General features: G+C 44.8%; 1 long non-coding RNA gene across 1 annotated transcript; it reads right to left on the bottom strand.

The window, feature by feature from the left end:
• Positions 1–1,831: 1,831 nt before the first annotated feature.
• On the bottom strand, positions 1,832–2,455 carry LOC117195316. The gene is made up of 2 exons (XR_004475046.1): positions 2,238–2,455; positions 1,832–2,173 (listed from the first exon to the last, which is right to left on the bottom strand). It is a non-coding gene; the product is annotated as an uncharacterized LOC117195316 (long non-coding RNA).
• Positions 2,456–6,954: the final 4,499 nt, after the last annotated feature.

Here is a 6,954-nt window from a genome sequence, read left to right as displayed (position 1 = left end):
TATACAATTTCAGTATAAATTTTATGACCTCTACTTCTAATAACTCTCTGTTGTCCATAATAAGTTTTTTTATGTTTAATGCATTCAATATAATGAGTATGAGTTAATCGTTTCACTACTGACTTTTTTACGCCTTTAACCTTTTTTACGTTATAGTCAGTGTTATCATCTTTAGCAATTAAATATGAGTATGCTTTCGCTTTTAATCCTGCAAACGACGTCATTATTTTTCCTGCATTTTCGTCTTTCATTAATCCAAGCTCTTTGTTATTAGCGAGATTGATACCGAATCTGTTTGAGGCTAGGTAATTGGTTGTATCAAAGCGATTAGGATTGAATTTAATTAAATCATAAAAATCTTCTTCTGATGATAGAATAAATGAATCTGTATCCATATAGAGTATTTTTGATGATGGACATTTTACAGAATGAAAATTATAGAAATAGTCATACATTAACCATTTTGAAAGTTCTAGTACACTAACTCCAATGTATATGGGCTTATCATAAAAAATTCGGGACTTAGTTGATTCAATGGCAGCCAAATTATCTCCAAAGATTTCAACACTGTGGAAATTATGTCTTGCTATGCGTTGTCTAAACCCTGCTGAGTTTTGTCTGGAATCATAATGCTTAACTAATGCAACCTCACGACGTTTTTCTACATTCTCCATTGTTTTACCGTAAACGGCATTAACCATTAATTTGTAAAAGTTTATCTCAAAGTCATTGCTAGCTAATTTTCTAAGAGATGTATTGAGGTCAATATAAGGTTTCAGCCAACAGGACTGATTAAATGATAAAACTCTAGATATTTTTTCTAAAATCATACCTTGCTCTATACATAACTGTAGCTGCTTCAAATGGATTATATAGTTCTTTTTATCACTTAAGTCAGCTATTAGTTTTGTCTGCGTTCCTCCTGGTGGAATCTTATTTTCGGGGCAAAAAGGTAAACTATTATGCTTATTATGAATATCATCAGGATATCGCATATCTACTTCTAAAATATATCCAACATCACTAGATGCCGATATGCTAAGAACGTTGAAAGATGAAATTTCATCGTTACTTAGAAATTTAAAATTAGAAAATGGAAGGGGTTGACTCATAGCCCATCCATATAAGTTGTTGGCGTCAATATATGAAAGGAAATTTATGGGTTCGGTAGGCTTAAATTTATTATTTAAATATTTGTTATTTGCTGTTGCCATCCGTTGAGTACATTGGGTCAACCCTCCACGAACAGCAGTTTTTAAAAAATTATAAATGTCAGGATCACTAACAAGTTCTAATTCTACCCTTGTGTATTTTAACATTGCATCCCATGAAACTGAAGGAGCAGTAACATAATTAATGGGGTCTAACCTGTACACTCGGGAACAAAGACTCCTAAAATTCTCAAATACATCAGCAAGAATTAAAACATCGCTTTCCGAATATAATTTTAAATAATCTCTAATAGATTTGCAATTAAATGCGCTCCAAACCTTCTGAGCAAAGTTGTAGTCTTCAACACTACATTCCTCATCATTCAGTGAATTATAAAAATTATCTCGCGAAGGAAGCAGGGATTCATCAATTTTTTCAAAACTATCCAAATAATCATAGGGAAATACTCCCTTTCGTCGTAGCATATCAAATTTTTCACCTTGATATTTAGTTTTCAAAATTTTAAAATTCGCTATGTTCATATAACTAGCGAGTTTTTCTAAGCTTGAATTTAAAAATCTATTTGAATCTATATATCTAATTTTATATTGATGAAGATAAGATTCATCGAGCTTACAATTTTGAGTTAACGCAATATATAACTCTTTATTGCAAGGAATGGGTCTTAGTTCATCTTTTATTGACGTAACAAATAAATGTATATCATAACGAGACAAGTTATGAAAAACTACCGGGAAAAAGGGATCGCTTAATCTAAATGTCTGTTTACACAGCTTATGAATAGGACCTACATATTGTCCTGTAAACTGATCAAAGAATTTTTCTCGATCATCATCAGAAATTTGTTTCTCGCAGGCATAGCAATCACCGTGTTCCTGATAATCCTCATCCCAAATGTTAAACTGATAGATTGGTTTTTTATAGGACTTCCAGTACTTCTCATAAAGTCCATCGGTTTTCATCCTAAGTGCTTGACAAAATTTTTGGATACAATCCGGTCCTGAAATAACGAAATCATAATGTTTATGAGTTTATTGCCTATGCTGGAATGTTAAAATATTTACCTTCGTATGTCCACATCTCATTTAGATGTTCATTGTATTTATGTACAATATAAAATGATGCTGCACATGCTGTATGCCTCTGTGCCATAGTAGTTGATGATTTTGATGGATCATTAAGATTTATATGGTAATTTTCCAAAACTGCTTCGATGTCAGCATAAATTACTACTGGTGGAGATAGTTTTTTAGAAAAACTTTTGAATACAGTTTTGGTATTAGGTTCAGAATGGTTAGGTTAGGTTAGGTTGAGGCGGCTGCCGGGCTCGCTCGGAACCCGTCACACTTAGGCCGGTTTCGGCCCGTTGTGATACCGCATAGGATCATTTCCTTCCTGCGTTGTGAGACTTCCTGTCAGCAATTATCCCAGCCAGATGCTCTCACAAAGTTCGCTATCCTCCTGGGACATAGTTTGGACATCTCTGAGATGTCGTGTAGAAAGGCTGAGCCCAGGTGCTGTAGCCTTCTTCTGCTGAGAGCTGGGCAGGAGCAGAACAGATGTTCCACTGTCTCCTCCTCTTCCTCGTCTCTACAGCTGCGACAAAAATCGTTATGTGGGGCCCCCAGCCTGTTAGCGTGGGTGCCTATTAGCCAGTGTCCCGTGAGGGAACGTGTGACTACGCTGCACCTTTTCCTGCTTAACTTGAGGAGCTCGGAGGTGCGCTTCATGTCCATGGTCGGCCATGTTTGCCGAGTTGTGCGACATCGTGGCACTGTTTGCCACATATCGTTGTTTAGTCGCTTGTATTGCTCCCTTATAATGAGCTTACAGGTGGCCATTGGCATACAGATATCCTCCTTGTCTTGGAGAAGGGGGATTGTAGTGCCAGATCTGGCCAGCTCGTCCGCTATACAGTTGCACTCGATGTCCCGGTGGCCCGGGACCCAAATCAGGCTAATAGCAAATTGCTGAGCCATCTCGTGCAGAGATTTGCGGCAGTCTGCCACGGTGGCCGAGTTCGAGGAAATCGCGCTCAGCGATTTGATCGCAGCCTGGCTGTCGCTATAAATGTTTAGCTTGTTTGCCGTGACGGCAGCCGCTTGTAGGCAGTCTAGAGCCTCCCTGATTGCTATGACTTCCGCTTGAAAGACACTGCAATGATCTGGGAGTCTGAAGGAATGCCTTATGCTTAGCTGTTCAGAGTAGATTCCCCCTCCGACTCTGTCGTCCAGCTTTGATCCATCTGTGAAGATGTTTATGGCCCCATCTGGGCCTGGGAGTCCCTCGAGCCATTCGTCTCTGTGAGGGATGATTGTGTCGAAGGGAGTGTCTGTGTACTCTCTTGGAACTTGGTAGTCTGTTTTTGAGGGGACGGTACTGCTATTATTTAATATGGCTGAGTGACCTATGCACTGTGTCACCCATTGATCTGAGTCTCTTAGACGTATTGCTGCTGCTTCTGCCCGTTCCTTTCCTGCGAGGTCAAGGCTCTGTAGGCATAGGATGGCATTTAGCGCATCATTTGGGGTGGTGCGAAGAGCTCCGCTGATGCATAGGGCGGCAGTCCGCTGGACTTTGCCCAGTTGCTTAGTGATCGCCCTTTTTGATAGGGCCGGCCACCACACCGTAACTTTGTAGAGTAGTATTGGTCTAACTATAGCTTGATATATCCATTGGACTATGCTTGGGATCATACCCCATCTTAGCCCAATAGCTTTTTTGCATGTGTAGAGTGCAGTCATTGCCTTCTTCACTCTGTCTTTGAAATTCTGGTTCCAGCTAAGCTTCTTGTCAATTACCAACCCTAAGTAACTGGCACTGTCGCTAAAGGAGAGCCTGCATCCTTGTAGTATTGGAGGGTTGAGGGGCGGGACCTTGTATTTATTTGTGAATAGTACGAGTTCCGTTTTTGAGGGATTTACTCCCAGACCGCGCGATTCTGTCCAATCCGACAGTTGCGCTAGCTTTGTGGACATTAAGTCGCACAGTGTTTGGGGTATTTCCCCGAGAAGATAATCGCAACGTCGTCCGCATAGGCCACGACTTTGCAGCCCCCCCCTTCTAGGTCACATAGAATCTTGTTGACTGCTATGTTCCACAGAAGAGGAGACAGGACACCACCTTGCGGGGTGCCTCTGTTGACATACCTTGACTGGGCGGACGATCCCATCGATGATGTCACCGTCCTGCATGTGAGCAATTGATCAATGAGCATCACCAAGTGACGGTCCACCCCCAGGTCAGTCAGGGCTTCTGTAATGGCGCCCGGTACAACGTTGTTGAAAGCTCCCTCAATATCGAGAAAGGCTATGAGTGAGTACTCTTTGTGATGCAGAGATTTCTCTACCGCTGAGATCACTTCATGAAGAGCCGTTTCCGTGGATTTTCCTTTCCGGTAGGCATGCTGTGCGCCTGACAGCAACTGAGGGTGTATAGTTGTCCTCAGTTGCAGCCCGACGAGTCTCTCAAAGGTTTTGAGGAGGAAGGACGATAGGCTGATTGGTCTAAAGTCTTTTGCAGCTGAGTGCGAGGCTTTCCCAGCTTTGGGAATGAAGACTATCTATGCATTAAGCCATGTTCGCGGGATTGTACCCACAGCCAGTGTCTTCCTGAAGATACCTTGTAGCCAGTTGATGGCCGTATCCCCGGCCTTCTGAAGTTGGGCCGGGATTACCTGGTCTGGGCCTGGCGATTTGAACGGGTTGAAGCTGTTTATTGCCCAGCTTATGTTACGTTTTGTGAGGATGTGATCCATCGAGGTTACCGGTCCCTCTCCTGGAAGATGTGCCGTCTCGATGGTTGTGCACCCTGGAAAATGTGTGTCTAGTAGAATCTGCAGGGACTCCTCACTGGAGTTAGTCCACGTGCCGTCATTCCTTTTAAGATACCCTACCGAGGGGTTAGTTTTTGAGAGAATCTTGCGAAGCCTTGCGGCCTCTGACGTTTCCTCAATTTCCGAGCAAAATTTTTGCCAAGAGGCCCTTTTTGCTTTCCTTGTTTCCTTTTTATATAGTGACAGACTGATTTTGTAGTCTGCCCAGTGGCTCTCCTCGTTCGCGCTTTTGGCCCTATTGAAGAGGGTCCTGCAGCTTTTACGTAGGATGTCTATTTGTTTTGACCACCAGGGGGGTTTCTTTTTCCCCCTAGGTTTGCTAGAGGGGCACGCTGCCGCGAAGGCTTTGTTGCATGCCTCTGTGAACCTGTTCACTAGGCGATCTAGGTCGTCTTTTGTGTCAGGGCATGATGGTGCTTTGGAGGGGAGTAAGTCCTCCAGGGCTGAGCTATATTTTTCCCAGTTGGCTTTCCTGGGATTAATATAGTCCTTAGGTTTCGGACACTCGAGGGATAGTGTGGTCTCGATGTATCTGTGGTCAGAGAAAGAGTGGTCATCAAGGACTTGCCAATTCTTGACTATGTCTAACAGGTTGGAAGACACTAGGGTGATGTCAATAACCTCCTGTCGATTTTTAATTATAAAAGTGGGGTCGTTGCCCCGATTACAAATAAGTAGATTTGAGTTGAGGATGAAGCTGAAAAGTGACTCACCCCTTACATTTGTGTTCGAGCTCCCCCATTGAGTGTGGTGAGCGTTGGCATCGCAACCTATTAATAGGTCTATGTCCGACCTCTCGCTGTCGCTGGCTAGTTTGCGAACCAGGTCGTTGGGAGGATCGTTTCCCTCATGGGCCATGTAGGACGACATCAGCCTTAGATGTGTCCCTTTCAGCTCTAGGCTTGCCGCCGTGTTGTCGCTATCGCTATAGTTATGGAGCAGAAAGATATTAAGGTGCTTTCTGGCGAGAATGCAGGTGCGGGTTTTACCTTCATGTTGAGCTACAATTATCTTGTACTCCTTCGACCCTAGTCCACAAACCTTGTCTCCCACTATCCAAGGTTCCTGGATCAGGGCTACGTCTGCTCCGCTCTCTTCGAGGCGGAGTATAAGAGCAGCGGATGCTGCCTTACAGTGGTGGAGATTGATCTGAAGGAGCCTCAAGGACATCCTTAGTGTTCTCCACCACTGTAATGTCGGCATCCGGATCGTCCTCGACTTCCTCGTGGCAACACATCGCCTCGAAGTCGCATCTCAGCGTGCCATCGGTGGAGTAGCCCTCTGGGTCTATCTCTGTGTGATCGTCGGGTGCTTCGATCTCCGAGGCAGCGTCCTGCTCAACTGGCTTGTCGACAGGACGTGCCTCGGCCGCCGCATCCGACTTGTAGACCTTTACGGTCACAGAGCTGAACCCAAAATTGAGCTCGCCTTTGGCAGCCTCAATCGGGGCCAGCGACTCTTTGTTGAGGACGACCACCGCCTGGTTTGTGGGGCCCTGTGTCGTCTCAACTTTGACCACCTTCCAATCTGCTGTTGGGAGGTGGGGGTTGCATCTTTGCAACATTTTTAGGATGCGCTCCGGCTCCTTCATGGAGGCGGGCACCCAGACTCTTGGTCTACTGGGCACTTCGCTCCAGTCTACAGCGACGAGCTTCGCCCCTGGGTAGACTTCCCCGACTTGCGCTACCGCTGCTTTGTACAGCTGTACGGAGCGCTCGTCTTCACAGGCTACGATTTTTATGCAGCCCTGGTACCAGCCCATGTCTTTGCAGACGGGGGGGGGTCCAGGCTGCTTTTCCAGCAGCTCGAAGCAGCGGTCGGCCAGTGCCGCTTCCACCCACTTCCACTGGTTTCTAGGTATCCGGGAGTCCGCGCTGCCTTTGTCCAGGACGCCAATCAGCGTCCTTTCTCTGGCAATCTGCGCGAATGATGTGTTAGGCAGCACT

The sequence above is a fragment of the Drosophila miranda genome, unplaced genomic scaffold, assembly GCF_003369915.1.
Source record: "Drosophila miranda strain MSH22 unplaced genomic scaffold, D.miranda_PacBio2.1 Contig_AX4_pilon, whole genome shotgun sequence".
In the NCBI taxonomy this organism is placed as follows: domain Eukaryota; kingdom Metazoa; phylum Arthropoda; class Insecta; order Diptera; family Drosophilidae; genus Drosophila; species Drosophila miranda.
This window is presented reverse-complemented; position numbering and strand designations above follow the sequence as displayed.